The sequence below is a fragment of the Trachypithecus francoisi genome, unplaced genomic scaffold (genome assembly GCF_009764315.1).
Source record: "Trachypithecus francoisi isolate TF-2019V2 unplaced genomic scaffold, Tfra_2.0 Lachesis_group8, whole genome shotgun sequence".
NCBI lineage: Eukaryota > Metazoa > Chordata > Mammalia > Primates > Cercopithecidae > Trachypithecus > Trachypithecus francoisi.
In genome coordinates this window covers 115152680-115174915 of record NW_022681473.1, presented here as the reverse complement: position 1 = coordinate 115174915, position 22236 = coordinate 115152680, and positions in this window count along the sequence as shown.

The following is a 22236-nucleotide window of genomic DNA, read 5'->3' as shown; positions in this document are numbered from 1 at the left end:
CAAATTTCCAACTACCCCATCCTCTTTTTTACTCTTGATTGATGACCTGGTTTCCCATTGCTCTAAGAGTTCTCAGAGAACTTCCATAAACCTGTATCGACTCACATCTGGGCCCTGATTCTGCCCTCCCTTATGTTAACTATTGATGAACAGGGCATGCTACTAGCCAAAACTAACCCCTCACCCTGGGTACCAGATCTCTTCACCTCTCCCTCCTCAAGGATATCACTGTGGAAGTTCCACTCCCATGCATTGCTCCTTGTTTCCTGGGCCATTCCCACTTCCATTCAAACATACTGGAATTTTCACATTTAAAAAATATCTTTAAATTATACCTGCATCTCCTTAACATTATTGACCCTTTGTTGTGCACTCCTTTACAATAAAATTCTCTGGAAGTATTGTCTATATTTACTGTCTCCAGTTTCTCTTCTTGTATTCCTCCTTGAACACTTTCCAATCTGGCTTTCACTCTGTCTGCCTCCAGCAAAACTGCTCTTATCACGGTGAACAATGACCAGCATGTGGCTAGATCCAGCTTCTCATTCTTGGTCATTTTTTGGTCTTCATTTTATTTGATCTATTGGCAGCATTTGATAGGGTGGATGACTTCTTCCCCCCTTGATACACCTTCTCCACTTGGCTCCCAGGACTCAAAAGAACATTTTTGGTTTCGATCCTCACCAGTGGATCTTTCCTGGTCATTTTTCTGCTTCCTCCTCAACTCTCCAAACTCTAAGTATTTGAGTGTTTGAGCATCCCAAGACTTGAGCCTTAGTTCTATCTATAATAATTCTCTATCTATAATCATTCCCTTGATGATCTCATCCACTAGCATGGCTTTAAATGTTATGTGCATGCGAGTGACTCCCAGATGTATACAGCCAACCCAGATATCTACCTTTAACTCCATGCCCTGGATATTCAGAAGACATTGCAAACTTAATCATTCCAAAAGTGAAAACCTGATCTTCCTTCTCACAGGTGCTTCTCCCACAATTATTCCCATTTCAGTTCATAACATCTCATTCTTTGCTCAGGCCAAAGCCATAGCTTCATTCATGACTTCTTTCTCTCTCTTACACTTCACAACCAATCACTCAGAATTTTTGTTTTATTTGCCATCAAATTGCTGAGAATGTGACTGCTTTTCATCAGCTACCCTGTTCTCTTCTTGGTCCAAGCCACCATCACTTCACACCTCCTAAATGACCTCTGGGTTTCTGTCCCTGTCCTCTACAGGGCACACAGCAGCCAAAGTGATCTTTTTAAAAAACATATTGCATCATGTCATGATTCTGCTCAAAACCTTCTGATGGCTTCCAATCTTGGTTAATAACTATGTCAAGTTATCCTGTTTAGAACTCCATTTACACATGTATGAAATGATGATGATAATGGTACCTGCCTCTGGGATAATTGTGCAAAGTAAATGCAATAATGTCTGTAACTTACTTCTGACAGCTGCCAAGATATTCAAAATGCTGATAAGTGTAAACTACCATCATCATCATTATCATGAATACATTGATAATATATTTAACCAATAGGATTAATAATACTGCATGTCTATAAATTATAATAATATCTAAAAATAAAACAAGGAGTTGTGCTCTACTCTTGGTCAGCTTATTTCTAAAGAGCCAGACTTTGACATCAGACAATGTGCATCACAAGCCCTCTTGGGTGTGGGGCATCTTGAGGGATAAATAAGATTACTCAGCTGGCAATGAAAGTTTCCAGCAGTGGAGACAAAAAGGTGATGACAGTAATAATAACAAAGTCCACAGGGGAGAGAAGTCAGTGACAGCCACCAAGAAATCACATGAGAAATTCATCCTGCACAAGTCTAGGGACATACAATCTCCTGAGCTCCACGATGCCGGCTCTAACCTGTGGCTGCTCTGCCCCCGCCCCATAGGTCATAGAGAACAGTCAGACATCCTCCAAGATCTGTAATTAGACCTCTCCAGTCCCATTTGCTGCTTTACCCCCGTCCTCTCTCAAGCCCCATTTCTGGCCCCTTCCCAGTCCTCCTGTCCAGCTGCCTCTCCAGCTGTGCTGTACCTACTACCCTCTGAGAAGAGCTGTGTCAGCTCCTCCGTACCAGCTGGCAGGAAGACCCCTGTGAGAAGGTGAGTGCTGCTTTGTGCTGGCATCTGGCAATTTTTTCCCCTGTGTGTGTGGTTTCTCTTTTCCCCCTAAATTGACTATTACCGTTTTGCTATTTTTTTTCTATCCTATGTGAATGGTGTCACTAATGCAGTGAAAAAGAAACAGAAAAACAGCCAAAGCCCATTAAAACACAACAATAAAATAAACCAAAGCTCAGAATGTGGCAGTGGCTTAAAGGAGTCCACCTCCTCTTTCCCATTATCTCAACCACCTCCCCACCTCACCAGTTTCTCTCTTCTCTTTTCCTCAATGCTTTCATTTTCCTTATTTGGCTAACTTGGTTCTCACCTTCCTCTCCCTCCTTCCTTTGTGCCATCTTCCTTCCTTCCCTCCTTTGAAAGATTTCCCTTCACAGCCTTGGTCTTTGTTCCTTTTAACCGTCTCATAGCCTATTCTTTTTTTTTTTTTTTTTTTCCCGAGACTGTGTCTTGCTCTGTCATCCAGACTGGAGTGCAGTGGTGCCATCTTGGCTCCCTGCAACCTCCGCCTCCCAATTTCAAGCGCTTCTCCGGCCTCAGCCTCCCAAGCAGCTGGGACTACATGTGCGCATCACCACGCCCAGCTAATTTTTTGTATTTTTAGTAGACACATGTTTCACCATGTTGACTAGGCTGATCCCAAACTCCTGGCCTCAAGTGATCCACCCACCTTGACCTCCCAAAGTGCCAAAGGCAGTAGCTCATCGGCAGGGTCCTAGGTTTAGTAATTCTTAGGAAGAACAACATTCTGAGGATGCGGTGAAACAGCTATGAATGAAGAGCAAAGGAAACAGGAGACTAGCTAGTCATCCTCATAGCAACACAAACAGGAGACTAGCTATGCCCAAGAACAAAATTCACTGATGTTTCATATCTACCTTATACATAGGACTGCACGTAATTCATACAATATTTTTAATACTTTTGTGCATGAAACACAGTTTGTGCATATGGAACCATCAGAAAGGAAAGGCGTCATTATCTCAGCCACCCATGTGGACAATCTGTGGTTGTTTGGCATCACTGTAATTTCTTACTTTGAATTTATATGTTCCTGATAAGCAATCCTTTTCTTATACTTATTCACACATAAGTACTTAACAGTAAAAAAAAAAAAAAAAAAAAAAAAAGACATATCGTGAATACAGTGAAAAAAACAATGTGTTCAAGGTGACAGAACAACACGGCAGCATCACCAGGTATCTGTGTTGGCTTTAACAGCAGCAACAAATGGCAGCAGGCTTTGGTCTCCACGTTGGTGTCTAAAAAGTTCTACATTTGGGGGCCTTTCAGGTTTCAGATATTCAGATTAGAGATGCTCAACATGTTTTGTTGTCAAATATATCGAACTGAATTCCTCGCATTGTTATGCTCTAGAACCTCTCTAACTGTTTATTTCAACAACAGCCATATTTTCTACCTCTCAAAATTACCAGTATTGAATAAAATGTGGCATCCTATAATGAAATACCTTGTATGCAGCTCTTAAAAATTGCCTTGTTAATGAGTTTGAATAGTCTAACAAAACCCTTCTGCTATATTATTGTTTTAAAAGCATGATACAAAATGGTCTCTTTGGCAGGAGTCCAATTATTTGTGCTGTGTATGTATTTAGTACCCAAAATATGAAAACTTCAAAATATAATTATTTTAAAATTTTTTTTTTTTTTTTTTTTTTTGAGACAGAGTCTTGCTCTGTCGCCCAGGCTGGAGTGCAGTGGCCAGATCTCAGCTCACTGCAAGCTCCGCCTCCCGGGTTCTCGCCATTCTCCCGCCTCAGCCTCCTGAGTAGCTGAGACTACAGGCGCCCACCACCTCGCCCGGCTAATTTTTTGTATTTTTAGTAGAGACGGGGTTTCACCGTGTTAGCCAGGATGGTCTCTATCTCCTGACCTCGTGATCCGCCCGTCTCGGCCTCCCAAAGTGCTGGGATTACAGGCTTGAGCCACCGCGCCCGGCCTTTAAAATTTTGATGTCCATCATTGCATTGAAAGGTTATGATTAATTTTAATATTTTTGTCTTTTAAGAGTTTTTGACTGGACGTGGTAGCTCATGTCTGTAATCCCAACTCTTTGGGAGGCCAAGGCAGGAGGATTGGTTGAAGCCAGGAGTTTAAGATCAGTATAGGCAATATAGTGAGTTTAAAAATTAGTCAGATGTGGTAGCATGTGCTTGTGGTCCTCACTACTCAGGAGGCTCAGGACAGAGGATTGCTTGAGCACAGGAGTTCAAGGCTGCAGTGAGCTATGATTGTGTCACTGCACTCCAGCCTGGGCAACAGAGCAAGAAGACCCTGTCTCAGAAAAAAAAAAAAAAAAACAGTTTCCAATAAATTTCAATGATTAAGTAACATTTCATAATTAAAAAAAAAACACACGAAATGCAGTTTTAAACAAAGATTACAAGTGCTAAGAACGACTATATGTGAACTTTCTCATTCCTTTCTTACCAAGATGATGGTAAATGTGGGGACAGAAAACCTGTAAGAGACCAATAAGCATGTGAGTTATTTTATTTCTAGGAGATCATGCCTAATTCCTAATGCCTTCATTTTCCCAAATACTGACAACTTCATCTCTTTGTGCAGAAAAACTGGGATTTCATGTTGGTGAGTATAAAGATAAGGCCCCGTACAGTAGAAAACAGAGGAAGAAGGAGGTGTCCACATTCATAATTCACATGAACTTTCTCATGTCTTCTCTCAATTACTTGACAGCTAAGGTCAATAGGTAATTTATTTCTACTTGTCCTTGAAGGAGACATGCTCAGTGACCAGTGAGGGAAGTTTAGCAGATGTTCTAACAGTGCGGGGTTGGCAGAGCCAACATATCAAGGCCTTGTGCAAAGTCAGTGTAACCTGGATAGAATACGGCACCTGATGGTGGACAAGGAGGAGACAAGGTTTATGAAAAACAATGCCTTTCTGTGCAACAGCTGTGCTTTGATGTGCTCATTGCTCTTTTAAAAGATATAACTTCTATCCAAGCACTGGCTGGTTGACACCAAGCTCCCAGCCTTCCCAGAGAGAATGGGAAAAGCTCCCTCAGACTTTTTCATATTTTTAAGTGCTTACAGGTGTCAGTCCTCGCAATCCAACCATACTGGCCCCACTATTTGCGTATCTGGGACCACTTCTGTACTAGGTGAAGTATACTGAGAGTTCCTGCTCCAACATAAGTGCACAAAAATATCTTTCTAAAAAGAAAGTTTACGTATTTTAAACCTTCCAGATGCTGTGGGCTGAATCAGAAGAAACTGCGATGTAAATTGATGGTCACAAAGTAGGTCTCCTATGAAACTATGACTTAAAATGTAATTCAGTTACTTTATGGCAAGCTAGCTATGGGTAAAGTTAAGTGAGTGCTCTGAAGATAAAGAGAAATTTCTGAAACTCCATAATTTATCCTGTTCCCCAGAGACAGGATCTGTGCGGAGGAAAGCTCATTCTTAGACCTACCTTTTCTGGAACTCTATCCCTGGTAGATATTTTTTAAAGCCTCTGAATGAAAATATGCTTATATTCTAAGAAACCATTTTAGCTCCAGACTCCTGTTTCTTAACCAGAAGAATGGCTTCAAACAAGAGAATATAATCTCAGGTAATATACTCTGGTAAATGTGGGATTTACTAAGCTTTAATTTTCTGGAATACCTTTGGAAAGGCAACGCTGGTTTATAGTATGAACCTAGAAATTATCCTAGATCTTCTTTACATCCAGGGCACATTTATTTTGGCATGACTGCGTGTTAGGTATATTCCGCTGGGCACCCCACCTCACCTGATCTTCTTTCTTTGACACCAAATTAATATAAGGAAAGTCAAAGAAAAGTCCTATGACAGAATCCCAGCCCCGTGACAATAAAGGTTCCATGAACATTTTCCCTAAGGCCATCTAATAATATGTAATATGTATCTACCAGTGTTGGTGTGTTATTTTTACTTAAAACTTTCACCCAGGCTCACTCAGCTCTCACTAATACCTGAGCCATTTATCTTAGCTTGGAATCGAAAAAGAATTTTTTAAGCTTGTAAGCTTTCAAATTTTGGTTGAATACTGCTCCTTGGACATGTCTCAACTTTCAAAATAAATCTTTCTTTTTGGTATTGGGTCACTAGGTGCTTTATACCTTCCTACAGTGCCATTTATCTTAACCAGTGTGTTTTCTCATTGGCTGTAAATACATATATGTTGTCTTACTTTGTTCATCTTGCAGTTGAGGGCAAAAATGAACTCTGACAGTATAACTTGGTTATTCCTCTTCTGCCATAGTCACAGGAAGAAAAAATAACGCATAGAATGTCAAAACTCAGAGAATGCCTGAAGTGTAAAACTCTTTGTAACTAGATTTTACAACATAAACCACTTTGAGAAGCTTCCAGAATAGCAGGCACAATAGTAAATCGACAGTGCCACCTGCCAAATGACCTGGAGATGCAGAGAACCATTGGACTCATTAATTATTGATGACAATCAGATTCAACTTGACTTCATTATGGGCCGAGAAGAGGAAATCATTGAGGAACTTGTTCTTAATGGACCTGAGTACAATGGGGGATGTTATGGGAATGGGGGGATTCTGTCTCCTCACCTCCTTTCCTCCACCTCTTTGAGGGCAACATGGTGACCAGAACTAGATGAAATATCTAAATAATTTAGGCAAAAGTCAATTGGTGGGAGGCCCTGAGTTTCCAAAAACCTAGTATCTGTCTCTGTGGCTCATAGTTCATTAGATAATTATGCTATTCTCGCTTGCAAGGGAGGAGAGTGTTAAAACAAAAACTGGGTTTCTTCACGAATGTTTGCCTCTGACTTTACGCCCTCTCTCCAGGAGATAATGCAAGCCACCTATCTGAAGATGAGAATGAGACTTAAGACTCGCCATTCAAGCATGGGGATGGAGCAAGCTGCAGGGAAACATTGAGGCTCTCTGTCACAGTTACTCAGCTTCCTGGGCCTTTTACCCAATCCTTGCATGCAGCCTCTATTTATCAGAGCACAGACATTAGAAAAGAAATGAAGCTGAGTACCATATCTGATTGGAACTGCAGGGGCTTTCAAGAGACGGGATGCAATTGCTTAACTTGGACTGCAGCCAGAGTCTCCACTCCTGTGATCACTCTGATTCCTTTGTATTTCTCCAGCACCTTCTCTGGCACAGTTCATTGCCATCTTCCCATTGGAGCTTAAGAAAAGCTTCTGCTTTCTGACTAGTTTTCCTTTTAAGCAATTTCTTCTAACTGAATAGCACCAAGCTTGTGATATTCCCAATGTTGCACAAGTCGTTTGGGGAATTACAAGCAAAATATAAGGCATGGTCTTTGTGATCAAGCAACTTGGTCTGTTTGAGAGCAATGGAAAGCATAAACAAGTACAAAACTAAGGGGCTACAAGCTAATGCTATTGCTATGCCTAGATAAGAAAGGGAAGCGTACACTCTCTTCTTGGCAATAGGGGTCATAGAAACTGATTTTCTTTTGGTCATAGCAATACATTGAAAAATTCACTGGGATAGTGCAGGCATGGTTTGATTATCTATACTCTCCCAATTAATTTCTCAGTATGTAGAATTGTTCTATCTAAACCTACTTCTTAAAAAAAAATTTCCTAGGATCACTCTTTGGCCAGTGGCTTGGTCAATGTGATATGCCATGCAGCAGATCTTCACTCAAAATGAATATGTTTTGACCTTCTAAATAATATGCATTCAACTTGGTCCTGAGCATGGTGGCATTTCACTCTTAGAGCCTGATGTCTTCTCAAGTTCCTCTCTCGTTAGAAACTGTAATCAATTACATCGCAAAAATCTCTTCTGCTCATTTTTTTTTTTTTTTTTTTTTTTTTTTGAGACGGAGTCTCGCTCTGTCGCCCAGGCTGGAGTGCAGTGGCCAGATCTCAGCTCACTGCAAGCTCCGCCTCCCGGTTCCCGCCATTCTCCTGCCTCAGCCTCCCGAGTAGCTGGGACTACAGGCGCCCGCCACCTCGCCCGGCTAGTTTTTTGTATTTTTTAGTAGAGACGGGGTTTCACCATGTTAGCCAGGATGGTCTCGATCTCCTGACCTCGTGATCCGCCCGTCTCGGCCTCCCAAAGTGCTGGGATTACAGGCTTGAGCCACCGCGCCCGGCCTTCTGCTCATTTTTTAAGTGGCCTATGCAGTTCACTTACATTTATTCTTTGAAGTCATTAGTTCCGATTGTTAAATGAACATAAAGTTAATTGAACATTATTGTTAAATCTAATAGAAAGCAAATAAAATGATGAAGAAATGGCTGTACTCATTACTGCCCACTGTACAGCTAGCATGGTCCTTCCCAATATCTACACTAGAAAGATCATGCTCCTTTGGACACTCTTCTTTTGAGATAGGGTCTCACTATGTTGTCCAGACTGGAGTGCAGTGACTATTCACACATGCAATAATTGCACAGTACAGTTTTGAGCTTCTTGGCTCAAGGGATCCTCCCACCTCAGCCTCCTGAGTAGCTGGAACTACAGGTACTTGCTATCATGCCCATAAAGGTCATACTCCTTTGAAGAGTATGGTAGGATGACCACCATTTTTAAAAAACATAATAGAGTACCTACATCACTATTCAAAGTTCTTGCATAGGCATTATTGTATTTGAATCTCACAGACACTCTGAGGCAAGTGTGGCATGTTTTATTATCCCCACATTCATGGCAAAGAAACTTAGGTTTAGCAAGGTTATGTGACTTGTCCAAAGTCACACCTTTAATATCACAGTCAGCTATACTGACTCCTGATCCATTGCTCTCTCTGCTACAATCTCTCACGACATTCCTAGATGCTGGGTGTCCAGAACTGAGAAATTAAGTGACACAGTTTGTATCCCATAAGCTAGCCTTCCACAGCCTCATGAATGCTGCCAGAAGACAGAAAACCCCTGGTTCAAAGATGAAAGTGTATTATCCACGGCAATAGCCATAGCTAGAATAACATCATTTTGTCTTCAGCTCCCATAATCCCAGTTCCCTAAGGATGACTCCTGAACATACAATAACTTACATTACAAAATAATAACTCTCATTATAGGGAACCCAAGCCTTCTATAGGGGGCATTGAGCATGCTTGCTCTTTGCTCTGAAGATAGACATTACCTCTATTACACCGGACAGGAAGAAACCTACCTTTCCTTCCAGAGAGATGTTTGTTCTACAAACATCATTTGGAAAGAACAAAGGCAGTCAATATCTCTGTTTGCAAAATGTGCTAAAAAAAAAATAGAAAGACTGGTGGAGAATTGTCTCACAATACTAAGTGGAGCATGAATTATGGTTTGCTGGTTTGCTCAAGTTTAAGTAGCCTAGTCTATGGGACAATAACTAGTAAGTGGTTGGCTTGGGATTTAAACTTACGCCTTTTCACTCTACATTCCATATTCTAGTATTCTATGCTGCCTCTCCAAGACTGAGGCAATATCTGGAAACAATGAATATTGCTTCATTTATTAAATCATACCCTCTAGTCAACTACATCTCCTTCAGTCCTGGTGTAATGGAAACACCGAACATTAACTTCCTATACCTGGATGTTACTCCCCATAAGTAATGAGAAAAGATAAAGAGAGTGGATCATGACAACAGATGGGCTTCTTTTTTGTTTGTTTTTTGAGACAAGTCTCTCTCTGTCACCCAGTGTGATCTCAGCTCACTGCCACCTCCACCACCCAGGTTCAAGCGATTCTCCTGCCTCAGCCTTCCGAGTAGCTGGGACTACAGGTGAGTGCCACCATGCCCAGCTAATTTTTGTACTTTTAATAGAGATGGGGTTCCACCATGTGGGCCAGGAAGGTCTCGATCTCTTGAGCTCATGACCAGCCCGCCTTGGCCTCCCAAAGTATTAGGATTACAGGCATGAGCCCCTGTGCCCAGCCACAGATGGACTTTTGATCTGCTGAGCTACTTGTCAGTAAAGTGAGTCCAAGTTTTAGAGCCAAATAAAATTAGATTGCACTGAATAAAAGAGTAAGCACACACTATATTAAGGAGGGGCGGGGACCAAGACGGGTGCGGGAACACCTGGGGCCTAGGGACTGAACGAAGTAAAGCCAGATACTTACAAGAACAGATTTACCTAATAGAATATTTGTTTTTATCTTGTACCCTAATGCTTTTGTAGGAGTGGATTCTTTAGGAGAGGAACTGGCAGAAGTGCTAAATTTCATTTCTGGGTCTCTATGGTTTAGAGATAGGGGCAAAGCAGTTTAGAGGAAAAAAGAGTCAAAAGATCATACCTCTCCAGAAACTCATCCAAGTCTCAGGAAGGCTTGGGAATCCCGTTGCCCAAGATGCTTTGTGCTGCCAAAAGTCAACCTGTATGGCCTGTATCAATGGGGCCTCTTCCTCTTTAGCTTCTAATTGGGTTCAGCCAATGGGAAGAACTGACAAAATGTCCACAGGGCAGGAGGAGACTGCAACAAGCATATGTCCTCTTTCCCAGCTCCCTCTACAAGCTGACTGACTCCATTTACCTAAGTTCGTTATGTCCTCTTTCCCCAGCTCCCTCTACAAGCTGGCTGACTCCATTTACCTAAGTTCGTTATGTCCTCTTTCCCCAGCTCCCTCTACAAGCTGGCTGACTCCATTTACCTAAGTTCGTTATGTCCTCTTTCCCCAGCTCCCTCTACAAGCTGGCTGACTCCATTTACCTAAGTTCGTTATGTCCTCTTTCCCCAGCTCCCTCTACAAGCTGACTGACTCCATTTACCTAAGTTCGTCATTCTTTTTTTTTTTTTTTTTTTGAGACAGGGTCTTGCTCTGATGCACAGCCTGGAGTGCAGTGGTGTGAACACAGCGCTCTGCAGCCTTAACCTCCTGGGCTCAAGCGATCCTCCCACCTCAGCCTGCTGAGTAGCTGGGACTACAGGTAGGTGCCACCATGCCTGGATAATTTTTTTAAAAAATTATTGTAGAGACAGGGTCTCACTATATGTTGCCCAGGCTGGTCTTGAACTCCTGGGCTCAAGGGATTTTTTGGCCTTAGCCTCCCAAAGTGCTAGGATTACAGGCTTGAGCCACCGTGCCCAGCCTACTCAGGCAGGCTTCCTCAGTCACTACTCTGTGGCTTCATACCTTGACCTAAAGGGAAACCTTTGAGGGTATTCTGGATCAGAGGAGCACGGAGTAAAGTTCCAGCTCTTCGGTTGTCAACTGGGCTTCACTGCTTGTTAGCAGTGTGCCCTTGGGTGACTAATGAATTTCTCTGTGCCTTGACTTTTTCTTATGTAATATTGCACTAATAATAGTACTTAGAGTAGAGGGATGTGTGAAAATTAAATTAGAAAGCCCTTCCCATAGCGCCTGACATGTAATAAGGAGTCAAGAAGCATTAGTTAATTTTTATCGTTGTCATTATTGTTATTGTAATTGTTATTTTTCATCATCAGTAGTGTAGATAAAGAAGAAAGTTTTGTTCTCAAAGGCCCATTAACTTCTAACACTGAAAGACCTAGCTAGGGATCCAGTAAATGTCAGTGAACATATGGCCCTTCTAAACTAGAAGATGTGTAGGAACTATCATATTCAGAGTAGCATATTCAGAGTATAGGTTGCAAGTGTTTCAACTGGAATGTCAAATATTAATGGCCCATGTTTGAATATGTTCACTCAGTTCTAGAAAAGATGTCATCTCCATATCAGGGGATTAATATCATTGTGTGAATGTTTCCTCTAAGCTGAGATTTCTTTCACATTATAGGATTCTCTATTATTAATCATTTTCTTTAATATCTTAATAATGTGATAAGAAAATCAAATTAGGCTGCTAGAAGTTTCCCATCAAACTGTATTAACTTTGCCTAGCAAAGAGTTCGGTTTTCTTCCTAATGAGAATGCTAACAGCCAGCTGAGTTGACACACTGCATGCATCGGACAAGCTTCAAGCCCCTCTTTCTGGAGCATGTATCAGAGTCATCTAGGACTCTTTTCCTTTTATTTTCCTTTGCAATCAATTAGTTTCCAATGCTTGTCAATTCTGCGTTTAATTTCCTAGTACCTGTTCTCTATAATTTCACATAGGCTCCCACCAATTCTTATGTAGGCTACTATCATGGGCTACAACAATGGCCCCTATCTGGTTTGTTAATACTCTAATCCATCCTCCATGGTTTTGTCATATTAATCTCCCAAGGGCACATCTCACTTTATGTCATTTCAAAAGTCATCTATGCCCATTACCTACCAAAAGCAGGAGTAGGGGATACAAGTTCTTGGCATTGTTCTGCGTGCTGGGTCCCAAATGGCTTTTCCAACCTTATCTTCCACTACTCTCTTCATCAACTCTCTTTGCTAGTCAAGCGAGATTTTTTGGCTCTGATGAATATTTTCCCTTTGCATATTTGTGCAATATTTTCCAAATGCACTGTCTACCTTCTCCACCCTGTTGCACCAGGAAGCTGACCTGTGGAGGCTTTCTTGCTCTCTGGCTTCTAGCTGGATTTGGTCATTTGAAAGTTAATATAGCTGGGTTTGGTCATTTGAAAGTTAATATAGGATTTTATATGTTCCTCTACTAAAAGCCACAGGTGCTGTCAGGATGTCTTTCCTGTAAGCTCTCTCTGTATTCTCTCTAATCGTGTTCCAGTAACTAATCCCTCTCCTTGCCCTTCAGGCAACACCTGGAATTCTAGACCATCCCTTGTCAGGTTTCCTAAAGCCTGACCACCCTTTTTGTAGACAATTCCTTTATTAAACTATCTTTAGCTACACAGTTTGAGTAATCTGTACTCATCTAGTCCCTGCTGGGACTCTGGTTGATATGGTTACAGGTACCAGCAGTGGCTCCAAGAAACCAACCCTCAACTGTGATTCAGGGGATGGATTTGAGGAGCACAGGCTAATCTTGCAAGAGGGAAACAGAAACTGATTATCTGACTTTCAGTGGCATTAGGATAACTCAGACTAATACCTGTGGTGGCATAAAACAGGCAGCAGTCAAGGAGCTGTGGGGCTGTAATGACAATAGTGATTCTGAAGCTGTGGGATTGGACGGCACTGCCTCCGAAAGCCATCGAGTCTACAGGGAGAAGGACATATTGAAGGCCTTCCACTTCCAGCTTAGTACCTGGGTGAAAAATCAAAAAGGCTTCATGACACCTTTGAACACACTTTTCATCCCTGTAGTTGCTGGGTAGATATGGCTGAGCAAAGTCACAGTGGCAATTAAACATCAAAACTTGCCAGGTGTCTTCTGTCAAGGTAAAGGCATTGGTGGAAAAGGAGTGGAATCCCCTGGCATGAGATGGGGACATTTGGCAGATAAATCAGAAGAGCCTGCGAACTCTGAATCTACAAATCCCTCTGAACCTCTCTTTTCCACCCTTATCTAATAGGACCTGCCTTCCCCTGCATAAAATATTTTAGTGACTTAAATGAGGCAATTACTTCACAAGGCAATACTGATTTTCCTGAGGAATCTTTCTCTCCGACCTCCACCACCCACATTGCCTCCAGGACCACAGCAGGATTTAGATCCCAGACAGAGAAGTAGGAGGCCTGACCCTGGAAGGCTTAGCCCATACACAGGGGGAAATTGAGGACATCACCTGTTTGTATTGCAGAGTATATAAAGAATGCATGAGGCTGGCATGGTGGCTCACACCTGTAATCGCAGCACTTTAGGAGGCCAAGGTGAGAGGATCACTTGAGCCCAGGAATTTAAACCAGGCTGGGCAACATATGGATACCCTGTCTCTATAAAAAATTAGAAAACTAGCCTGAGGTAGTGTCACTTGCCTGTGGTACAGGCTACTTGAGAGACTGAAGACGGAGGATCACTTGAGCCCAGGAGGTGGAGACTGCAGTGAGCTGTGTTCATACCACTGCACTCCAGTCTGAACAACAGAGAAAGACCCTGTATAAAACAGAGAGAGAGAGAGAGACAGAGAGAAAGAGAGAAAGACAGAAAGAGAGAAAGAGAGAAAGAAAGAAAGAAAAAGAAGGAAGAAAAAGAAAACAACTTACGAAAGCAGATTCTAGGTCAGAGTTGCCATTGATAATTTCATCCACCTATAGAAAGTTACAGCGCCTGTGAGGCAGCCTTCTTGCTACAGCTCCTCTCTGAGTTTCAGTGAGGGCCTCCTTCCCGTGCCCCTCATGTCCCTCAGGCTCAGGGGTGCTGACTCCACACTGCTACTCACCCCAAGGTACTGGCTGGCTATTCCTTGTTGACTTCTCTTAACCCTGGCTATCCCTTGCTGGCTTCTCTTAACCCTGACCACAACCCCACAACTTTGAGCTCTCCTGAATTATCCTGGCTGTGAGTGTTAATTCCGGCCAGGACCCTGACTGATATACTTTCTGGTTTCATGGTGTCTTGCCATGGTGCTTTCTCTTTGTGCTATTCTGTAGAACAGGAGGAAACCTGTTTTTTTTCCTTTGACATTCACACTCAACACAGAATATTTCACCTCTGGTCACCAAAACATGTGTGGGATTTGGTGATCAATTCTGTGGACACTAATGGTTGTCCTCTAATTCAATTTTGATTCTGACACTGTGTACCTGGACTTAAAGTCAGATCCCAAAGACTGAAGACTCAGTTGCCCAAGACGGCCTCCCACTTTAGATGCCAATCACAAGTAGTAAGTAGGTTGTTATGCATTCTTTTTTTTCTTTTTTTAGAGGCAGGGTCTTGCTATGTTATCCAGGCTAGTGTCAAACTCTGAGACTCGAGTGATCCGCCCACCTCAGCCTCCAAATAGCTGGGACTGCAGTCACATGGCCATGTCCAGCTTGTCACCTACACTTCTGACCAACCAGCTATTGAATCAGGGTTCCCACGACCCCCTCCTTGGGTTTTAAGTTTCTGGGACAGCTCACTGAACTCAGGGAAACATGTTTACTGGTTTATTATAAAGATATTACAAAGGATATAGATGAACAGCCAGATAAAGAAGAACATAGGGCAGTGTGTGGGGAAAGGGGCACAAAGCTTCCATACCCTCTCTGGAGGCACCACCCTCCAGAAACCTCCACATGACAACTACACAGAAGTTCTTGAATCCTGTCCTTTTGGGGTTTTATGGAGATGTCACTGAATTAGCCATAATCAATTATATCATTGGTCATTGGTGGTTAAGTCCATCTCCAGTTCCTCTCCCATTTTTGGAGGTCTGGTGGGGAGGTAGGACTAAAATTTCCAACCCTCTAATCAATCTCCCTGGCAACCGCCACCCTGCAGCTCTCCAGGAGCCCACCACAAGTCTCATTAGAATGAAATTTTAGATCTCATTAGAACAAAAGATGCTTCCTATCACCCAGGAAATTCTAAGGGATTTAGAAGCTCTGTGTCAGAGGTTCCTATTACTCAGGAAATTACCAAGTCTTAGGAGCTCTGTGTCAGAAACCAGGGTCAAAGACCAAATATTAGAACAAAAGACACTTCCAGTGCCTCTATCTGCAATGGATTTCAGGAGCTGTACGTCAGGAACTGGGAGCAGAGACACATACATATTTCTTATTATTTCACACACTCCCTCTGCTCAGAATCTTTCCCTGCTTGTCCCTCATTAAAAGCTCAAAAGTCAGCTTTTAAATGAAGCTTCTCTAGTCCTGAAGGTGGTAGTGATTTATCCCTCCCCAAAGTCATATTGCCCTTCCTATATACACCCTATATATTCTTAGCAATTTCTTCTTTGCCTAATGGCTAGTTCTAAACATGGTGTATTTCCTTTCTCCATCTATAAGCATCCTGAGGGCAGTATTTCTGTTTAATTCTTATTTTTATTCTTATTTTATTCTTAGTGTTTAATAAATAGTAATAACAACTTTGTTTTTTCTTATGCTTCAGGTTCTATGCTCCTTGCATGCATTAACTTGTTCAATCGTCCAACAAACTTTAGAAGTCACTACTATTATAAAATCTATTTTACAGAGGAGAAATGAAGGCCTGAGTGACTTGCTCAAGGTCACATAGCTAATAAATGGCAGAACAGGCTTCAAGTCCAGCATTTTGGCTGTAAAGCACATGCACTTAACTGCAGTAATATACAGCCCTTGTTATATGAGTGGAAACAAAAAGAAGGATATTCTGACACATGCTGCAACGTGGATGTACCTTGAAGACATTATGCTGGAGAAATAAGCCAGTCACCAAAGGACAAATACTATATGATTCCATTTAGATGAGGTCAAATTCATGGAGGCAGAGAGTAGGATGGCAGCTGTCATGGGAGTAGGGGATGGGGAATTAGTGTTTAATGGGTACAGAGTTTCAGTGTGGGAAGATGGAAAAGTTCTGGAGATCAATGGTGATGATGGTTACATAACACTGTGAATGTACTTAATGCCATGAAACTGTACACTTAAAAATAGTGTTATGTCATATGTAGTTCACCGTAATAAAAAAAAAACTAAATGCAAATGAGTGGAAAGAATGAATAAAGCAACAGACAAATTACATAACTAACGTTGACAGTAGATTTTCGAGTCCATAGTTACAAAAAACCTGACAAGGTGAGGCAAAAGCATCTCTTGCCTCCAGTTTCATTGTTTCATCGGATAATCCAGGTAATGCCACTGCTGTGGCCATGGCTTAGGTTGCGATGTGGAGGCACTGATCTTCCTCATCTGAGGCCACCACATAGCCTGAAGGAGAACCCCAATCACCTGCTCCCAGCCAGTGATGTAAATGGTCAATTGTCCCAAACTGTAAAAGAACGAATCCAATTATATCCATTTTTTCTCAAAGAATGGTGTTATTACTAGGACCATGGAGAATGAGGGTAGAATTTTATGACTTTTAATCAGTGGACTCCCTTGAGTAAGAGAAAGGCCCCTAAATCCAAATATGGAAGAGTCAGGATGCCTCTTGCTCCCCCTTCTCTCCTATCATCTACCAGCTCTCCCTGGAGATCATCCTGTTCAATGTTAAATACTCCCTATCTGCCAGTGATTCTCAAATCCCCATCTTCCAGCCTGACCCCTCCCTCCAAGTCCACATGTACGTTTCAACTTCCTACCTAATATCTCCACATGGATGTCTAAGAACCACGTTAAACACAAACTGCCCAAACAGAACTCAGTTTGGTCCCTGGTATCCTTCTCCTTACAGAAATCTGCTACTCATCCCAGTCCTCCCCATAAAAATAAATGGCACTGCCTTCCAATGAATTCTTCAAGCCTTAAGATTGCAAATTATCTTTTAATCACCGAATCCACCACCCATATTGTTACATGCAAGTTCTGGCTACTCTACTTCTAAATCTTATCTGAAACCATACTGCCTTCACCCTACCTGATCTGTACTCATGGCTCCCCTGAACTACTGCGGTAACTCCAGACTGGTCTTCTTGGTTCCACTCTTGCCTCCTGTAGTCCATTCTCTGCACTTAGAAGCCAGAGATAAAATTTTAATTCTAAAGAATATGATGGCTCTCTCTTGCCTAAAATCCTGCAATGGTCTCCCTTTGAATTTAGGTATAATCCAAATTCCAAATGCTGCCTAACAAAACTCTGTGTGATTTGGATCTCACCTGCCTCTCACATTTCACCTCTTACGGTTAATACTTGTCCCTTTGCCCTTACACTGCAGTCTTGCTGGCCTTTTGACTTTCTTCAAGCATGGCAAGCTCATTCTTGCTCTAGGACCTTTACACTCTTTCCTCTGTCCATATCACAGTGCCCCCTCGTTATTCTATCCTGCCTTCTTTATATTATCTAGACGTTAGCTCAAATATCCTTCTTCGAAGAGCCCTTCTTGGCCACCAAATCTAAAGTGATCACCTACTTACTTATTAATTTTAATTAATTTCATTGTCTCCATAACACTTGTCATTACTCCTTTTCCCCTTTTCTCTTTCTTTCCTTCCTTCTTTCTTTCCTTCCTTCTCTCTCTCTCTCCCTCTCTTACTGTGTCTTCCTCCAATAGAATAGAAGCTCCATTTGAATGGGAACCATCTCTATCTTAACCATATTCTCCACAATATCAAATAGTGTTTAATACATAACAAATACTCAGTGTACCTGTGTTGATTGTAGAAGGTATTTTCACTTCTGATAAATCACTTGTTCAAATTTAGTACATAATCACACATTTAAATTTATATTTGAGCTCCTTTGGGCTTTGAGACTGGGAACAAAACAAGTCACACTGTAGCGTAAGAAGTTATTCATAATAGCCAAATATGGAAAAAAAACTAAATATCTATCAACTGGTAAATGGATAAAATGTGGTGTGTCTGTAGCGTGGAATATTATTCAGTGATAAAAAAGGAATAAATACTGATACATACTACAACACGAACCTCAAAAACGTGATGCTAAATGAAAGGAACTAGACATAAAGGACCACATGCTGTATGATTCCATTTATATTAATTGTCCAGGATAGATGAACCTATAGAGACAGAAAGTAGATCAGTGGTTCCCTGGGGCTAGAGTGAAAACAGGAATTGACTATAAATGGACATGGAGAATCTTACCAGGGCAATGAAACTGTTCTAAAACTGGATTGTGTGCATGGTTGCACAAATGGGTAAATGTACAAAGAATAATTGAATTATTCACTTAAAGTAGACAAATTTCATGATACATAAATTATTACTCAATAAATTTTTTTAAAGTTAAAAGCATTACTTGCCACCCTGCCAAAATAAATTTTTTTACAAAAAGTAGAAATCCTTGAAAACCACTCTCAAGTAACACTTGTTTTAAGATATGGCCTCTTTTCTATGTTTAAGTAACTAAGTAAGTAAATATAATTTTTCTTCAGCCAGGAATCTACAGTTTTTTCCATTTCTAGTAACATCATGCTCAGTTCATCAACTTTTCAGCTTTTCCCTTTCGCGGACACTTGGCACCTCTATTGCTGTAACATAAACACAGAGTAAATGAGTTGTAGCTGCAATTTTTAAGGCCCACAGGAAGAGCAAGAGATTCCCAGAAACAGATTTTGAAGCAATAACATGTAAAAATATCTCTTATTCTAATAACTGGCATTTTCTAATCTTATCTATACCAAATTAGTAAAGAGCTACATCTTACGACATTTTTACCTTAAATAACAAAGATCAATTTTGTAGTAGGTGCACCTACCGTTAACATGTGACATCACAAGTCCTGTCCATGATCAAACTCCAAATAACAGGATCTTAAGTGCAGCCTCCCCAATGTGAGCAGATGAAGTGAGGATGCAGGAAGCACGTGGGGTCAGGTGATCCTGGAAGCACAGAAGACATCTGTATAGCCTTTGGATAAGCCAGTGGAGTGCAAAGGGCATGTAAGCTACAAGAAACAAAAAAGCCTGGAGGCTAGAAATTGCTTCAAAATGCCAAGAAACAAGAGTTATCAATGAGAGACAATCCAAGGTTCTCATTGAGTATGACGCCCTTGGTATATTGCCTTCTTGTCTTGTAAGTCATGAGAATAAATATTTCCTGGTGAAAATATTACCCCTGGGCCCAATGTTCATTTATACAACGAATATACACTGTGAGCCTACCATATATGTTACAGAAAGCTCAATGGTGAACTGTAGGAGAAACAGTATGGCACATTTGTTGAGTGCAATTGAGAGTCGGATTCCTCAAGATCAAGTTGAGGCTGTTCCATTTAATAACTATGAAACCCGAGGCAATTTTCTTAACCTCCATAAGCCTATGTTCCCATTGGCAAAGTAGGGATGGAATATGACCTCTCTCAGAGGAACATTTGGAGAATAAGATAATATGTGTGACATTCTTAGCACAGAGAGTAAATAAGTTCTCTGTACAGTTACTTTTTATTTCCTAAAATAGTTCATGGAGACTGGAATTAACTTTTTCCTTAAAAGTTGAATGCAATTTTGCTGTGCAGAAGCTCTTTAGTTTAATTAGATCCCATTTGTCAATTTTGGCTTTTGCTGCCGTTGCTTTTGGTGTTTTAGACATGAAGTCCTTGCCCATGCCTATGTCCTGAATGGTACTACCTAGGTTTTCTTCTAGGGTTTTTATGGTATTAGGTCTAACATTTAAGTCTCTAATCCATCTTGAATTAATTTTTGTATAAGGAGTAAGGAAAGGATCCAGTTTCAGCTTTCTACTTATGGCTAGCCAATTTTCCCAGCACCATTTATTAAATAGGGAATCCTTTCCCCATTTCTTGTTTTTGTCAGGTTTGTAAATGACGAGTTGATGGGTGCTGACGAGTTGATGGGTGCAGCACACCAACATGGCACAAGTATACATATGTAACAAACCTGCACGTTATGCACATGTACCCTAGAACTTAAAGTATAATAATAATTTTTTTTAAATGATAAATATTTTTAGCTTCAAAAAAAAAAAAAAGTTGAACACAATTACCAGTGAAACAATCTGGGTATGGAGTTCTCTTTGTGGCATAATAAAGTTAATTTCTGTAATAGGTAAATAGCTATTATGAGTTTCTATTTCATCTTGCATTAGTATTGGCAACTGCGTTTTCCAAAATATTTACTTGTTCACCTAAGTTGTTAAGTGACCTTAAGTTTTTCATAATGTCCCCTTATTTTGTATGTTTGTATGTGTTTATTTACATATAATTTTTATCTATTTATATGTATTTTATATAGTTATATATTTCCATACATATTTACATATACATATTTATTTATACACTTATATATATTTACTTATATATATATATATACACACACACAGTTGACCCTTGAGAAACTCATATTTGAACTGTGTGGGTCTTCATACACCCTCTTACACTATAGAATGGATTTTCTTCTGACTCTGTTACTCCTGAAACAACAAGACCAACTCCTCATCTTCTTCCTTTTCCTCTTCAGCCTACTCAATGTAAAGATGAGATAATGACCTTTATGATAATCCACTTCCACTTGATAAATAGTAAATATTGGGTAAAGGATTCCCTATTTAATAAATGGTGCTGGGAAAACTGGCTAGCCATATGCAGAAAACAGAAACTAGACTCCTTCCTTACACCTTACACAAAAATTAACTCAAGATGGATTAAAGACTTAAATGGAAAACCCAAAACCATAAAAACCCTAGAAGAAAACCTAGGCAATATCATTCAGGACTTAGGTATGGGCAAGGACTTCATGACTAAAACACCAAAAACAATTGCAACAAAAGCCAAAATTGACAAATGGGATCTAATCAAACTAAAGAGCTTCTGCTCAGCAAAAGAAACTACCATCAGAGTGAAAAGGCAACCTACAGAATAGAACATTTTTGCAAGCTGTCCATCTGACAAAGGTCTAATATCCAGAATACACAAGGATTGGATCACAAAGTGATCCATCAAAAAGTTGATGAAGGATATGAGCTTCTCAAAAGATGACATTTATTTGGCCAAGAAACACAATAAAAAGCTCATCACTCCTGCTCATTAGAGAAATGCAAATCAAAACCACAATGAGATACCATCTCATGCCAGTTAGAATGACGATTATTAAAGAGCCAGAAAACAACAGATGCTGGTTAAGGCTGTGGAGAAATAGGAATGCTTTTACACTGTTGGTGGGAGTGTAAATTAGTTCAACCATTGTGGAAGACAGTGTGGCGATTCCTCAAGGATGTAGAACCAGAAATACCATTTGACCCAGCAATCCCATTACTGGGTATATACCCAAAGTATTATAAATTATTCTACTATAAAGACACATGCACACATATGTTTACTGCAGCACTATTTACAATAGCAAAGACTTGGAACCCATCTAAATGCCCATCAATGATAGACTGGATAAAGAAAATTGGCGCATATACCCCATGGAATACTATGCAACCATTAAAAAAAGTGAGTTCATGTCCTTTACAGGGACACAGATGAAGCTGGAAACCATCATTCTCAGCAAAGTAACACAGGAATAGAAAACCAAACACTGCATATTCTCACTCATAAGTGGCAGTTGAACAATGAGAACACATGGACACAGGTAGGGAAACATCACACACTGGGGCCTGTTGGGGGGTAGGGTCAAGGGGAGGGAGAGCGTTAGGATAAATACCTAATGCATGTGGGGCTTAAAACCTAGAAGACGGGTTGACAGGTTCAGCAAACCACCATGGCACACGTATACCTATGTAACAAACCTGCATCTTCTGAACATGTATCCCAGAACCTGAAG